Below are 16900 nucleotides of genomic sequence, written 5' to 3'. Positions count from 1 at the left end.
GTTTTGGAATCTCCCATAAAACAAATAGAATAGCAGAAAAACGAGGTCACCTGATGAGCACATTAGTGGCATAGAAAAGGTTCCAGGTCTCCCAAAAGTCATTCTGGGACTCTCCTACTATCATTATAATAGTTTTTAGACAGTTCTCTGACACTTTACATCTTGTGTTTTTTGTTTTGTTTTTTTTTTTTTAACTTGTAATTAAGGGGAAAATCTGAGTATATAATACAGGCAGACGATTACTTTCTTTGGCCAAGAAAAAAAATAGGACTAAGTAAAGGAAATGGGTAAAAATAGAGGAGAGATGTATTGGTTAAATTCCTCCCCCCGCCCCAAGCAAACAATGCTTATAGGTTACTGGTCTTTGCAAACTAGATGAGGCAGTCCCCTGAGAAAAAGGCTGTGAGCTGCTTTGTCTGTGGCCCTTCATCTCCTGTAGTCTCCTTTGTTTTCAGTTCTTGATGTTTGCAGGAGTTATCACTGGTTGCCCAAATGAAAATTAAAATCACTTCAGAAAAACTCAAAACAGGATATCCCTCCTTTGCGATGGCTGGGAAATTAAGTGGCCATCCGATGAGGCTTTCAAAATTAAAGTGGGGAGCAGAATCAGCTGCCCTTGAGGACAATCCAGCCCTTGTAATCTCCCCTCCCAAGAAGCCCGGGAGAGGAGAATTGGGTTGGGGGGCGGGGTTTGGGGGGTGGAGTTGGGCTGGGGGAAGAGAAACTTCTGTTTTTAGAAAGATATTCCGGATGTGCTGTGGTTCTGGCCGCAGGCTCAAGCAAATCCCTCCTCCCGCCCCCTGACCCAGGACCGCTGTCCCCAGCCCGAAGCACAGGTGTGGACCCCTGCGCCGAGCCTGCAAGGTTCTAGTCTCCACGTCTGGGCACCTCCCAAGCGCGGGTCCGCGCAAAGGCCTAATAACCAGGTAAAAGGTAGGTAGGTAAGGCGGGGATCGTGGGGATCGCAGCTGCCAGCCAGCCCAGCTGGCCCCGCAGGGGTGAAGTCAGGCCTCTAAAAAGTACCAGATCTCCTGTTCAAACGCAGATGCTGCTCACTAGCAGCCGCCAGTCTTTAAAAGCCCGGGAGCATTAAAGTGAAACTTGGCAACTCAGAAAGTCTCCGCGTGACTGTCGCCAGTTTTTTCTAACACTTATTCCCCCCCCCCCGCCCACTTCCCGAATCTCCAGCCCCTTTACCCACTCCCTTGTCCACCCGCCCTGTCTTTGGGTTCCTAAAATCCCCGGGGCCACCTTTCTCTCCCCCGCCTCAAGTTCTGAGCCAGCGAGATATCCTAGTCCTGGGATGGGGAGGAGGGGCGCTGTTGGCAGAAGTCCCACTCCACCCCAGTCCCAGGCTCGGGCTCCTTTCCCCTCCCGGGGAAGATCGGGACTCGGGGGCATCTCCCGTCCCTCCTTCCCTCCACTCCCCCCGGCCGTCCCCCCAGGCCGCGGGTGCCCACCCTTCCTCCGCTGCAGGGTCACTTGGGGACAGGCCTCGCCTGGATCTTCCGCGGCCAAGGCCAGCCTGTGTGCCCAGCGACCCTGGAGCCCGCCCCGGACCCCGGTTCGAGCCCCACCTCCGAGGGCCGACCCCGACAGCCGCCGCAACGTAGGGGATGAGCTCAGGACGCGGGACAGCTGATAGGCATCGTGGGGGCTCTAGGGTCAAGGATTGCGCAGTTCGTCGGCTTGCGCAGCCCCGGCGGGTCTTACCCTGAAGCCGCACCACCACCACCCCCCGCACTGGGCCCTGTGGCCCCTCAAGCCTCGGTGTCACCATCCTCCATCGGCTGCCCTGAGCGCAGTGCTGATGGCACCGCGACAGCCAACCAAGCACCTGGACCCACCTCCCCTGAGCCATCACCCAACTCCAGGGCTCCAAGCCCAGGCGCTTTGTGTTTGGGAAACGTGAGGAAGAGTTCCCACTCTCCTGGGCAGACCCCATGCAACTGATTCAATGTAAATTGTATTTTTGTCTTAAGTGTATACAAAATGTGCACAGTTCGCAGCTAGATGATTCTTCCCGAACTGCACACACCTGTGTCAACCAACAGAAGCCAGACTCAGACGCTGCATAGGACCTTCCATGCCCCCTCAGCCACTTCTAGTTCCATGCACCTGCTGCAATCTCTATGCTGACTTCTATCACTGATTAGTTTAGCCGGTTTTCTGACTTTACATAAACGTGATCGTATGGAGTTCCCACCGTGGCTCAGCAGAAGGAATCCAACTAGTATCCATGAGGATGCAGGTTCACTTCACTAAGTGGGTGACCCAGCAATGCTGTGAGCTGTGGTGTAGGTTGTAGACACAGCTGGGATCCCGCATTGCTGTGGCCATGGTATAGGCCGGCCCTGAAGCTCTGATTCTACTCCTACCCTGGGAACTTCCATATGCCGTGGGTGCAGCCCTGAAAAGCAAAACAAAACAAAATGAAACAAAACAAAACTCTAAACAAACAAAATGTGATCATAGTGAAATTCATGCCTGTTTTTTTGCCTCTGGTTGAAGGTTCTCGTTTCTGTGTAGTATTTCCTTGTATGGACATACTACCGTTTGTTCATCTGTTCTATTTTCACAGAAGTTTGGATAGCTTCCTGTTCCATGGTTATTACAGAAAGCGCTGGTGTGAGCGTTCTGGTACATATCATTTGGTGACACCTTTACATACCTAGAAATGGAATTGCTGGGTCATAAGAAGGCGTATGTTTAGCTTTATTAAACATGACCAGAATGACGTCCAAGGAGCTGTAGCCAATTATGTCTCAGCAACAGTGTGTGAGAATACCCAGGGCTCCAAGACCAAGCATTTCTGGAAGACCTACTGTGTGCAGGGAGCAGAATACACTGAGCCCTTGTACTCAAGGAGTTCTAGCAAAGAGTGAGACACTATGCACTTTGACAAACATCTAGAGGAGCTAATGCCAGATGGTTCTAAGTGCTGAGAAAACAGTAAAACTGGGCCATGCATTGGGGGAGAGCACTTAAAACAGGCTGGTCAGAGAGGCCTCTGTGAGGAGGTGACAACAGAGTCCAGACCTCAAAGCCAAGAAGGAGCCAACTCTGCATGGAGACAGGCCATTGGGAAGAAGGCACTCCAACTCTCTCCCTCCTTTTTCTGCCTCCAATTTACTGGTCTCCCTGACCTGGGGAGACCAGGTTGCAGTTTCAAGGTTCTCATGTTCATGATACTACCACTTGGGTGGGAAGGTCTCAGGAAAGGCCCTGGCTGGACCATCCAACTCTCCTGGCCTCTGAATTCCCAGCCACTTCTCTCTCAGGGCAATTCCATCCTTGGCTGCATAATTAATGCTCATTATGCCTTATGCTTGCACTTCAAATTTTGCCAAGTACTTTGCCACTAGAAAAAATATTTCTGACTTCCAGTCATTGATGAAGCACTTGGGTGTTAAAAGGAATCAGCGCAAAAACATGAACATGCCCAAGGCCAAAGGGCAAGTCAGGGAAAGATCAAGGGCAGCTCTGGGCAGTTCACCCCACCCTCCAGGCACTGTTCTGAGGGCTTCTACATAGCCGCCCTTCAAACAGCAGTATTTGCTGCATTGAACACATAAGGAAACCGAGACATTTACCTTAACTCACCCATAGTCACTTTGTTAATTTGGGGAACCCAGATACAAACCCAGACTGTCTGACTTTGAAATACAGTGTCTCGAGTCTGGTTTGCTTGAAACAGAATCCATGCCCAAGACTCTAGTGACAGCAATTTCTGTACAAAGTGCTTTCAAGAGAGGAGGAAGGCAGCAGGCTAGAGCAGGTGGGAAAACTGAGCAAGAATGTGGTCTCAACCAGCGATTGATTTCAATCTATTCCATGGAGAATATGAATCTCATCAAAGAGGTTCGTCTCGCTCTGAAGCAAAGGCGGAAGCTTCTGTACCCACTGCCAGCCAGACCGTGTCTTTGGTCCAGAGAAGGGGACATCAATGAGCCATTAGCAGCCCATACCACAGTGGCCGAGAGCTGGATGCAGCAGCCCAGTGAGGGGGCTCCTTCTGGGGAACCCACAGCATCCATGACACCCAGGGCAGTTTTCTGCCCTAGCTTCACATGGGACACCCAAGGTGTTCAGGAAACCCCATGCTCCAAAACACTACTGTCTTCCCACCTCCAAGAACCTCAAACATCCCCAAACCAGTGGATCTCAAACCTTAGAGTTTGAGTCTTTCTCGTAAAAAAAACCAAAAAGCCAAGTTTTTAAGTGGAAAGGGATGTGATGAGGATGAGACCATTCAGAAGTCAGACTAGTCTAGGCAAATGTAGGCAAGAGCTGGAGTTCCTATCATGGCACAGTGGGTAATGAATCCAACTAGGAACCATGAGGTTGCGGGTTCGATCCCTGGCCTTGCCCAGTGGGTTAAGGATCTGGCTTTGCTGTGACCTGTGTTGGTGTTGGTGGCAGACTTAGCTCGGATCCTGCATTGCTGCAGCTCTGACATAGACCAGTGGCTACAGCTCTGATTAGATCCCTAGCCTTGGAACCTCCAATTGTTGAGGGAAGAGGCCCTAGAAGAGGCATAAAGACAAAAAAAAAAAAAAAAAAAAAAGAATAGGCAAGAGCTTCAGTTCACACTTGGGGGGAGATAAGGACAGGTGCATGGACTGAAGAGATGTCAGGAGGTGAAGTTGAAAGGACCCAAGGCTAGGTTGGGCCTCCACGAAGGCAGGTACTTGCCTTGCAACTGTCCCCATTGCTGCAGACAGCTGTTGAATAGCTCCTACATGCATGCCACTGTACCAGGCGCCGATGTCACAGCGGGAATTAAGATTGGGTTTGGGAGTTCCCATCGTGGCGCAGTGGTTAACGAATCCGACTAGGAAGCATGAGGTTGAGGGTTCGGTCCCTGCCCTTGCTCAGTGGGTTAATGATTCGGCGTTGCCGTGAGCTGTGGTGTAGGTTGCAGACGCGGCGGGGATCCCGAGTTGCTGTGGCTCTGGCGTAGGCTGGTGGCTACAGCTCCGATTAGACCCCCTAGCCTGGGAACCTCCATATGCCGCGGGAGCGGCCCAAGAAATAGCAACAACAACAACAACAAAGATTGGGTTTGACTAGAAGGAACAGAAAAAACAAACAAACAAACAAACAAACAAAAAAAAAACCTAAACATTGCTTAAGTAAGACAGAAGATTTTTTTTCTTTTTTTATCTTCTGGAAGAGTCTACACGTCATAGGCTAGGACTCTTCTGCATGAAATCCTCAAGATTCAAGATCCTTCGAGCTTGTTGCTCCTCCAGGCAGGACCTCCATTCCCAAGATCCCCCCACGGCTGCTCCAGCCCCGACCATTACACTGTGCAGGCCTTCTGCTTCCAGCCAGCAGGCAGGGGAGAAGGACGAAAAATAAGGGACAAGCCATAATTTTAACTTTTTCTTTATTACACATAAATGAATAATTCTTATGCTCTTACTTAATTACCAACATTTTTAATAGTGAGTAGGATGTCAAGAATGATTCAACAATGTGATCGTCTCCAAATCTACCTGATTTTAGACAGTTGGGTGAGAGGACAGGTCACCTGTTCTGGTTTGGGTTGTTTTTTTTTTTTGGTCAGTTTGTTCTTACAGTGTTTATTGTGCAGTGTTATTTGAGTTAACACCTTTGTTTTTAGGATGAATTTCCTGAGACTATGGTAGAAGAGAGTAATTCATCGAATTACCCACAGGAAAAAGTATATGGACTTATAATTTTCCAAGGTTCCACGATGAAGCAGATGATTTATAATTCAAGTTATCCAGTCCTGACCTTGGTCTCTAGGATCTTGGTAAATCTGGCGAGCATAGAAAAAAATGGCCAAATGATAACTTTGACTCTAATTCCAATTTTCTATGGAACTAATCAAGTTAGTATTAGAGCACAATGATATTTCCCATTTCATTTGCGGGAAATATTTCAAAAATTTCAAACTTTTGCTATTTAATTTACCGCAATTAAATATTTCAAAGGACTGCTGGCATGAAATAGGATTCCACCTGTTTTTTATCAATTAGTGGTTAATTCTGTTAAAAACATCTTAAGGAATATTAAAAAGAAAATATTGGAAGTATAAATTTTATGAAAGCATTGTTTAAATTATGAGACGTATTTCCTATTAATTTAAATAGCAAATTTAGCAAGCAAGGTGCCTATTCTTTAGAAGTATTTTTCTCCTCAGATAAAGGTTATTGGAAAATTGACAGGTGGTTGGGGGAGGGATGGATTGGGAGTTTGGGAGGAGCAGATGCACACTGAGGTATACGGAATGATTGGCCAACGGGGACCTGCTGTGTAGCACAGGGAACTCTACCCAATATTCTGTGATGGTCTATGTGGGGCAAGAACCTGAAAAAGAATGGATGTGTGTACATGTATAACTGAATCACTTCACTCTACAGCAGAACTATCACAACATTGTAAATCAACTATACTTCAATAAATTTTTAAAAAATGAAAAATAAAATAAATTCTTAAAAAAAGAAAATTAGTGGAAAATATATTTTAAAATTTACCTTTCCTCATTGCTTCTCAACCTAAAATTGAGGCACAAAGCTTGTAATACACATGTTGTATATGTGTTTATGTGTATGTGTAGGTAAATAAATAGATAAAGCAGTAAAATTTTCATCTATTTTCTTGCATGGATCTATTTTCCCTGAAAGAAAGTATGATTTAATATCAATCTGCTTCACCTTTGAAATAACTTTTACAATGAGATAACTTAAATATTGACACTTTTAAAACTGTTAACCTTTGAATGACTTCATAAATGCAGTAGCCAATGATATACCATAAACTACAATTTGTCAGTGTTTAAGATGTGGGCTAAACTTGCTTGTTCAGATTTGGGCATAGATAAGAAACCTGAATGCTTAAGCAAGACCTACTCCAGTTTTACAGTTGCCCAGAGATTTAAATAAGGCAGGATGATTGTCTATTGCTGCTCATAATAATGCTCTTAAATTTAGAGCTCCAAATACCCCCACTCACCAGTCCGCATGCTTCTCAAAGCCTCCAGACTGAGAAACTGCAGCTGTGTTTATGTGGTAATTTAGAGCCCCTATTACATATGCAAGCAACCAAGCTCCATGGCTCAATCACAATGCATTCATTTTGCTTTTTTTGTACCAAAGAAATAAAATCTGAGAACTATATAGCATTACGACCAGCTTTTTAAAAAATCACAAAAATCAGGAGATTGAAAATTATAGTCCCACAAAAAACCACAAATCTTTCCAACCCCTATTAGATAAAATTGACAACATAAATTCCAGATATATGTAGTTAAGATGTGGTAGTCAGCTCAGCAAACACTTATTAAGGCAAAAAAAACCTCATGTTACCATAATAAGAGAAATTAAAACATGAATAAGCCAGGCCTCTTACCTTGAGGATCTAGGAGCCTAACAGGATATATTTGGAGCCAAATGTGTGTGTGTGTGTGTGTATTTGCAGTCATGCACAAATGCATAGGAAATATTTTTATAGAGAACACCAATAAACTAAGTTTGTTTCCAGATATAAATAAAATTCTTGAATATTTTCCTTTGGGGATACTATAGATCTATGCAATTGTATTACTTATGATTTATATAGCCACGATTTCTTTTTTTTTTTTTTAGTATGTCTTCATGTATTTTTTTATTGCAGTAGAGTTAATTAACAATTTTACATTAGTTTCAGGTGTTCAGCATAGTGATTCAGTATTTTTACAGTTTATAAGCCATTAAAAGTTATTACAAGATAATGTCTATAATCCCCTGTTCCGTACAATATATCCTTGTTGCTTATTGATTTTATGCTTAGTAGTTTGTATCTCTTGATCCTATATGCTTAAAGTGACCCTCTCCCCTCCCCTCTCTCCACTGGTAACCACTAGTTTTCTCTGTGAATCTTTTCAGTCTTGCCATATACATTCATTTGTATAATTTTTTAGATTCCACGTATAAGAGATATCATATAGTTTTTTATCTCCATCATTTATTTGACTAAGCATAATATTCTCTAGGTACATTTACACTGCTGCAAAAGGCAGAATTCCATGTTTTATGGTTGAGTAATATTCCATTGTTAGCCACGATTTCCAAAGTATTTGCTTATTGCCTAGATTCGAAGTGACCCTAGCAAAAGTATACGCAGTTCCTCTCCCTACATATAAACAGCCCAGATTTCAAAAAGTTGTGTAAAAATTTGCTTTTGCATAAAATTGTTAAACACCATTTTAATAGTAATTAATAGTTAACTCAAATTTAAATTTTTAAAAATCATTCCAATTTAGATATTTTTACAAATCTGGGCCTTTTATATTATTTTTGCTTACCAAATATGTATGTACACAGGATGAGGAAAATACATTGGTTAATTACAAGAAAAATTTTATTCTGAAGGGCTCAAATACTTTCTTTTTTTTTTTTTTTTTTTTTTTTTTGTCTTTTGTCTTTTTGTCTGTTGTTGTTGTTGTTGTTGCTGTTGTTGCTATTTCTTGGGCCGCTCCCGCGGCATATGGAGGTTCCCAGGCTAGGGGTTGAATCGGAGCTATAGCCACCGGCCTACACCAGAGCCACAGCAACGCGGGATCCGAGCCGCGTCTGCAACCTACACCACAGCTCACGGCAACGCCGGATCTTTAACCCACTGAGCAAGGGCAGGGACCGAACCCGCAACCTCATGGTTCCTAGTCGGATTCGTTAACCACTGCGCCACGACGGGAACTCCTCAAATACTTTCTTAGCAGTGCTACAGAGAAGTGAAACTTCTGTAATTATGTTGTACATAACAAAGTCTGTTTCCAATTTATACTTGGGTTACATTTCAGGTGTTAAGATGATTGGAATGAAGAAATTTCTACCAGAAACAATCCTTTACATGCTGGGTTTTCAAGAAAACCACACAAAAGCAATTCATTTATCTAAGGTATAACTCAGTAATAATTGTTTTTTTTGTTTGTTTGTTTGGTTGGTTTTTTTTTTTTTTTTTTTTTTTTTTGACTTTTTAGGGCTGCACCCGCAGCATAAGGAGGTTCCTAGGATAGGGGCCAAATCAGAGCTACAGCTGCCGGCCTACACCACAGCCACAGCAACGCAGGATCCAAGCTTCGTCTCCGACCTACATCACAGCTCACAGCAACACCAGATCCTTAACCCGCTGAGCAAGGCCAGGGATCAAACCCTCAACCTCATGGTTCCTAGTCGGATTCGTTTCCACTGCTCCACAATGGGAACTCCAGTAATAACTGTTCTTAAACTTTTTTTTTTCTTCAACATTTGTGTGCTCCAGGGAGGGAGACGGATCAACACCCTTCTTATTCCTCCACTTCAGTAGTCAGGGGCTTTACAACTTCTAAGGTGCAGTGACCCAGTAACCACTAAGCCAGGGCTCCTGAGGTGATGAGAGAGGTGACTGGGAAGGAAGACCAGGGGAAGGACAGCTGAGCTCCAAAGGCCCAGAAGGTGGGTAAATGGTAAGGGACCTTTCGCTTTCTTCTCTAAGCAGCTGCAGAAAAGAGCTGCTGTTCTTACTGAATTGGTCGACTGGACTTGTCTCTGGTCCTAGCCTGGCCAAGACTCCTTTGTCTCAGCCAGGAAAGTTCTTTTTTCCAATTGGATTCCACCAGCCAATAAAGAAACTGGTGCTGAGACTGTAAGAGCATAAGCTTTAATCAGTGGCCAAAGAAGGGAAAAGCAGGAACTTAGTTCACAAATCAACTTCTCAATCCAGTTTGGGCAAAGACACTAAATATATAGGAGTGTCGAAGGGAAGGCAGGGATTTGGAAATTGTGGGAGGAATATTCATGAATTATTGAAGAATAGAGGTGTGGTTTGAACCTGGAACTGATGCAACCCTCCTTTTCCATCCTCATGTGGACTTTTCCTGTTGTCGTTATGGCAACTGGTAACTGTCAAGAGACCAGTGGGCACATCATTTAGATGTGAATGCATTACAGTGAGCATGTAATGAGGCTCAAGGTCCACTGGAGGTCAAATCTTCTGCCATCTTGGGCTCAGTTGGTTATAACCAGTTCTTGTTTTTTTCTCTTTGCATCTTCCTCCAGTAAGTGGTTTCTATTCATGAGAGGACTAGGGGTATGGTTCTGGGTCAACAACCTGGGTATCACTATCATTGAGATTAATGAAAGGAAAAGAGACATCAAGCAGAATAATTCCATCTTATGCACTCTCTCCAGTCTCCAAAAACTAGACAGATGATGATGATGGTGGTGGTGGTAGTGGTGCTGATAAAGATAGATAGTTAGATGGATGGATGGATAGATAGGTAGATAGATAGATAGATAGATAGATAGATAGATAGATAGATAGATAGGTAGAAGCTAGGTAGAAGCTTTTAGACTCAAAGGAAAAGATAAAGATATACACGCAGTGAATATCTGGTTGTGTATATCTGGTAGCTACCATCATGATTTCAAAGTCAGACTACATGAGTTCTAGTCTCTGATTCTTTACTTGAAGTTGCACGATTTGGGGGCAACTACTTAAGCTTCTCTAGTCTTCTGGTGGAGATAATGATAGCACTGAACTTACAGGATGTGGTAAAGGAGTAAATGAGGTAATATGTATAAAGTGATGAGCACAAGTTCAGGACCTAGGAAGCTCTCAGTAATCAGAGCAGCAGCAGCATTTTCCTATGTAGAGCTGAAGGCTGCAAGGATATGGAGAAAAGCACATACAAGTAGGGATCAGTTCCAATTTAACTGGGTTTGTTACCTTGCCTAGGTCATTCAATTTCCTTGGGTCCCAGTCTCTTCAGGTAAAATGAGGGGATAGATCCAGAGAAACTAGTGCTTTTTGAATTTCAATGTGCACAGAGGATCTTGTTAAAATTGTAGATTTCGGTTCAGTAGCTCCGAGGGGCTGGGGCTGGAGGCTAAGATCCTGTACTTGTGACAAGTTTCTGGAATGAGCCAGCTGCTGGCCTGAGTATCAGATGCAATAGCAGAGGTGGAAGTGGTAGCCAGCAAGAGTATCTGCCACCTTAGGGTTGTAGTTTACAATTATCATGGTGGCCTATTTTGTACATGAAGAAGGAATAAAGGATTCAGGTTCCCTGGAGAGGAAAACCAGTCTCAAATTGTTCCAGATGTCTCTAGACTTCTAGTAGGTCTTGGAGGGGAAAGCCAGGACAAAGCTGGGGGGTTGGAAGGAAGCTGGCTGCTGAACAGGTGGGCCAAGGGGAATTTTCCTGATGTGGTCCTTCGGACAGAGGCCATTTAAGAGGTGGAAGTAAAAAGAGAGAGAGGCTTGAAGGAACTGAAGTTGGGAGATTTCTTGGTTTTGATTCTGGAAGTCATTATGGAATGATAGCTTTTTTTTAGCGTGTGTTTGTGTGTGTGTGAGAGAGAGAGAGAGAGAGAGAGATCAACCAGACAGGCTATTTTCCCAGCTCTTCAATTTAATGGCTGACCTGGGGGCAAATTGATTAATTTTTCTTAACTTTATCCTCTCATCTATAAAATGTGATAACACTACTTCATAGGGCTTTGGAAAGAATTAAATGAGTTAGTGCATGAGGTACATAACACAAGACTATTCATTAAAACTATCATTATCAGGTGTTCCCATTGTGGTGCAGTGGAAATGAATCCGACTAGTATCCACAAAGATTCGGGTTCAATCCCTGGCCCTGCTCAGTGGGTCAAGGATATAACGTTGTCGTGAGGTGTGGTGTAGTTCGCAGACACGGCACAGATCCTGCTTTGCTGCGGCTCTGGTGTAGGCTGGCAGTTGCAGCTCTGATTTGACACCTGCCCTGGGAACTTCCATACGTCACTGTTGCAGAAACCTATCCACCTATGGAAATCATCACCATCACCATTAGCATTAGCTTAGAAGCACTGAAAGCCTGGCATTATTATCCCAGTTTGATTTTAGCTTCTATAGCAGAGGTTCTCAAACTTCACGGTGTGCCAGAGTCCACTGCAGAGCTTGCGACAAGGCAGATTGCTGGGCTGCATGCCTCACAGACTCTAATGTAGTAACAAGGTCTTGAGTGGGACCCCAGTGTCCACATTTCTAATAGGTCTGAAAACCTCTGAGCTACGGAATAACTTCCTATAACTGGCATGCTTAGGGGATTAAGGGTCCTTGGCAAGAGAATTTTCCCTGTAAATGAAGCTGACTTCATATGGGATACTTTCCTCTTCTTTTTTTTTTTTTTTTGCTTTTTAGGGCCACACCCACAGCATATGGAGGTTCCCAGGCTAGGGGTCTAATCAGAAGTGCAGCTGCCGGCCACAGCCACAGCCACAGCAACTTGGGATCCAAGCCAGTCTGTGACCTATACCACAGCTCACGGAAACGCCAGATCTGTACCCCACTGAGCAAGGCCAGGGATCGAACTCAGAAACCTCATAGTGTCTGGTCAGATTCGTTTCCACTGCACCGCAGCAGGAACTCCTGAGATACTTTCTTAATTCTATCCATTTTCAGTGAAGGTCTTCTTTCTTTTTTTTTTTTTTTAATCTATCATTTTTATTCTTATCTCTGTGAGCAGGGGCTCTTAAATATAATTTTTTTTCTTTTTTTATTGTTTTAAAGGCCTCACCAGCACCATATGGAAGTTCCTGGGCTAGGGATTGATTTGGATGGAGCTGCAGCTGCTGCCTACAATACAGTCACAGCAATGCCAGATCTGAACCACATCTGTGACCTACGCTGCAGCTTGCAGCAACGCCAGATCCTTTAACCACTAAGTGAGGCCAGGGATCAAATCTGCATCCTCACAACACTATGTTGGGATCTTCACCTGCCGAGCCACAATGGGATCTCCTAAATTTTCTTTTTTTTTTTTTTTCCTAAAATTTTCTTTTTGATCGAAGTCATCAAGTAGTTCACCTGGTTTTCAGAAAGGATGAGAAAGTGTGGCCTTTGATTTATGAACATAAAATTCACCCGAACATTTCTCGAATGTATTTTTGAAGAGACAGTCAGAGATCCCTAAAAGAGATAGTGGTGATACCTACTACTGGTCAGTGTGAGTTCTTTAAGAGTAAGGATTTCAGGCTCACCTTATTTCCTTCATCGTTGTGATTGCTGGATTGGCAAATTGGAGACGTGAGGCAGGCATAGATACTGGACTAGCCAGCAACACCAGGCAATGTCAATGTGTTATCAAGAGACTGAAGGGTGTCCTTCTGAGTAGATGCTTCTTGGAGGGTACCAACCAGTTCTATCCTCAGCCTTGTCTTGCTCTTTCTCAGTTTGGTTGAAAAATTCTTAGCCAGCCTGTAAGATATTACCATTCCCTATGGGGGGTAAAAATATAAGCTAGAAAACCACTTGACAGGTGTAATAAAGGGTTTGAAAGTCTGGAAGAGGAGGGCAGGGTAGACATTAAGTTCCCCAATCCCACCCCCCATCCAGAAGTCTGTGATTCTTTCTGATAGTTAGGATGGTCTCTTGTGGTGTTGTGGTGTAATAGGTAGGCAACTGCCCTGGAGTTTTCGGTCTTTGTTGATAAGATGACAGCAAATTATCAGTAATCCCAGCAACACACCCCTTACTGCCCACTCAACTTTTACCTCTTCACATATGTCTTCTTTCTTCCACCTGTCCTTAGATTGCTCTTTCAACACCACAAAGGCCTGGGGAACCAGTAACCAAACTTGACAAGAAATATAAATGCAACAAGTGTAAGAAGGCATTGAGAATATACATGCAACCCTTTGTGGGCTTTGGCTTTACGGTCTCAGAGGGCATTTTCTCTTATGTGTGTGTTCCAGAGGAATAAAATTATCCAAACTTTGGCCTCTAGCATTGTCCTATGTCACCATAATAGGATTTAACTATCTTTTGAGTGCTCATTCACATTTCAGAGCAAAATGTGTTCATTTGGAAAGGTGACTTATGAAAATGTTGCCGCAAATAAATAGAAGGAGAGACAGCACAATGCTATATATTCTGCTCAAATATATTTGTTGCTCAAAGAAATTCGGTCACAAGCTCAATGTTAAGCCAACTGTCCTGTGTACAAATATGTATACATACATATAATTCTTAATCTTCATTTGTTATTGCCAAGAAGATAACTCGTTATGACAGATGGGGAAAAAATTTTTTGGCCATGCCCATGGCATGTGGAAATTCTGGGGCCAGGGATCAAACATACACCAAAGCAGCAACCCCAGCCATAGCAGTGACAACACCAGATCCTCAACCCACTGCACCACAAGAGCACTCCTTTTTGTTGCGGGGGGAGGTGGGGGATATTTATTTAGAAGAGTTCAGAGGAAACAGATCAATAATTCTTATTATACTTCACTACTCTGTTCCACATCTTCTTTCCCTGGGTGGCACCTTTTCAGTGAGGACCTGTTAGTTTTCCTTGATAGACTGTCCAAGGTGCACTTAGCTCGCCTAGTCAATGAGTATCTTCAGTTAAGCCTAGGTTAGGGTCTGACAGAGTTTTCATTTATCATTCCTAATGATCTGTATGTGTTTCACTGATGTGGGTTTTTATTACTGAGGTAAACATTTTGCTAACTAACCGTGGGTCATGTGGGCACATTAACAACTCCCTGCCCATTTATCATCATCAGGCAGCTGACCTCCACTGAGTTCGCCACGTCCTTTGTACTCCCGTGACTCCTTGACAGCGGCAGTAGCAGTGAGTAAGCATCACTTTCTCTAACCCACAACGTGAGAAAAGGAACCATCTTTTTAGAGTCCTTTCAACTTGAGTAGGTTACGTACCTACAGATGTGTTCTGAAAAGACGAATTGTTTTACATTTTAATGTTTCCACTGAGTAATAGAGTGCCATGTGAGCAAGGCAAGAGAAAGTGTAGAATTATAAATTTAAATACAATGGCTCTGGGGGGAAAACTGTAATTGCAATGTATACATGTAAGGATAACCTGACCCCCTTGCTGTACAGTGGGAAAATAAAAAAAAATTAAAAAAAAATTAAAAATACAATGGCTCTGTATTCAGAAGTATCCATGAAAAGAAATCAAGTGAGACCACAGATCCATTCAGATCCATTCTCGGGTGATCTGTATTTCCTAGGCTGTTAATTTCCTTTGCTACATTTTTAGGGACTTACTGTCAAACAAAAGAATTGTAGGTGACAAATAATTGGTGAGTGTGCTTTTTTTTTTTACTTTGCAGCAATATTTATTTTAAAAAATCCTCATTTTTTTGGTACCTTCATTTCTGTCTATTAGGCAGTTTGTGAGAAATATATTACTTAAAATGCCAGACTTGCTAATATTTTTCCTGATTTTGAGAAAATGTTAAGTTTTTGAGTCAACTAAATGGTTTTAGGATAGAAATGGACTAAACGATATGTTATTAACAAACTGCACATTTTCTCTGTTCTCTACCAGGAACTAAAACATGCCGGGAAGTCGTTTCTTAACCTAGAAAATCATTTCAGCAGCAAAGTTCAAATTTTCTGCCAATAAGGTAGGAGAGTGGTTCTCAACTGGGGACGAGTTTGCCCCCTAGGGGACATTTGGCAAAGTCTGGAGATGGTTTTGACTGTCACGACCTGGGGAGGAGGAGGGGGAAAGGTTGAGATGGCTGGACGTGCTGCCTGCATCTGTCTACTGGGAAGAAGCCAAGGATGGTACCCAGCTCTCCGCAGTGCAAGACACAATGAAGACTTACCAAGCCCCAAATGTCAATAGTGCTGAGACCAAGAGAGCCTGGCTTCTGAATCTTGTTCTAAATAGTAAAGCAAAGGAAAACCACTGAGAGAGTCTGAACTTGACCTACTGGATCTTGATCTTTCTCAAAGGTGAGAATGCAGTAACCCAAGAGGAACTCAACTTAAATATAAAAGGAAGGGAAACATTTGTCCTTTGGAGTTCCTTTGGGCTCCATATCTCATTAAGATATACAAGTGCAGGAGTTCCCATCATGGCTCAGTGGTAATGAACCCAACTAGTATCCATGAGGATGCAGGTTGGATCCATGGCCTCGCTCAGTGGGTTAAGGACGCGACATTGCTATGAGCTGTGGTGTGAGTTGCAGACTCGGCTCAGATCTGGCATTTCTGTGGCCATGGTGTAGGCTGGCAGCTTTAGCTCTGATTCCACCCCAAGCCTAGGAACTTCCATATGCTGCAGGTGTGGCCCTAAAAAGCAAAAAATAAAAAATAAAAATAAAGTACATGAGCCTTTTCATTACAGTGAATCATTAGTTCTTACTCATCCTCTTATTTGTTATTCCTAGTTTTAAGATGCTGTAAAATCAAGATACGGCATCACCACACACCAGGACATTTGTTCTTCCCTTTTCTAATAGTGCATAAGCTGATGGTTATATATGATTTTGAATTTGGGAAAGTATAGACTATCCTTCTGCTTTTTATTCTGCTTATAGAACATAGCTTTTTAAACAGGGTGATGATTTAAAGCAGATGTACTTCTAAACTACTTTTTGTTCAAATCCAGCAATAAGATGAAAGAAAAAAAAACATGGGGAACCTTGATGGGGGGGTGGGGGGTGGTACTTCAGGATAAGAGGTTTTATATATTGTACAATGATTTGAGTGTTAGTTCCCTTCTTTTTCAAGACACATTCTGGTAGAATCTCTTGCCATTTCCTTCTGTCTTACCCATTGCTTTACTCTGACTCATTCCTAGTTTCTCATAGCATATGTTTTATATATATTCTACTATGCCTATGATAGTCTTTCCTTAACATTTCTTCCCACTGGATATAGTATAAAATCCTTTCTTGTAGCTTTGAGGTTAAGCAGATTATCTTAGGTTTTGCTTAATTTCTTTATGTCTCAGTTTCCTCATCTGTAAAATGAGGAATGTACTGCTATCTCTCTAAGAGGATTGTTATATATAATAACAGGGAGCTTAGAAGGAGTCTGGCACATAATAGATGCTCATTAAATAATAGCCATTATTTCTTTTTGAAAAAGATCAGAGCAGGAT

The 16900-nt window shown here is 43.1% G+C and overlaps 1 long non-coding RNA gene across 1 annotated transcript; it reads left to right on the top strand.

Moving 5' to 3' along the window:
• The first annotated feature begins 743 nt into the window (after window positions 1-743).
• LOC146397221 (uncharacterized) lies at window positions 744-16122 on the top strand. Its single transcript, XR_014822515.1, has 3 exons — window positions 744-933; window positions 14547-14618; window positions 15335-16122. It is a non-coding gene; the product is annotated as an uncharacterized LOC146397221 (long non-coding RNA).
• Window positions 16123-16900: the final 778 nt, after the last annotated feature.

Source organism: Sus scrofa, chromosome 13 (genome assembly GCF_054392235.1).
Source record: "Sus scrofa isolate SSC_HxYL_T2T_F1_AM1 chromosome 13, Sscrofa_HxYL_maternal_Yorkshire_Landrace_v2.0, whole genome shotgun sequence".
Taxonomy (NCBI): Eukaryota; Metazoa; Chordata; class Mammalia; order Artiodactyla; family Suidae; genus Sus; species Sus scrofa.
This window is presented reverse-complemented; position numbering and strand designations above follow the sequence as displayed.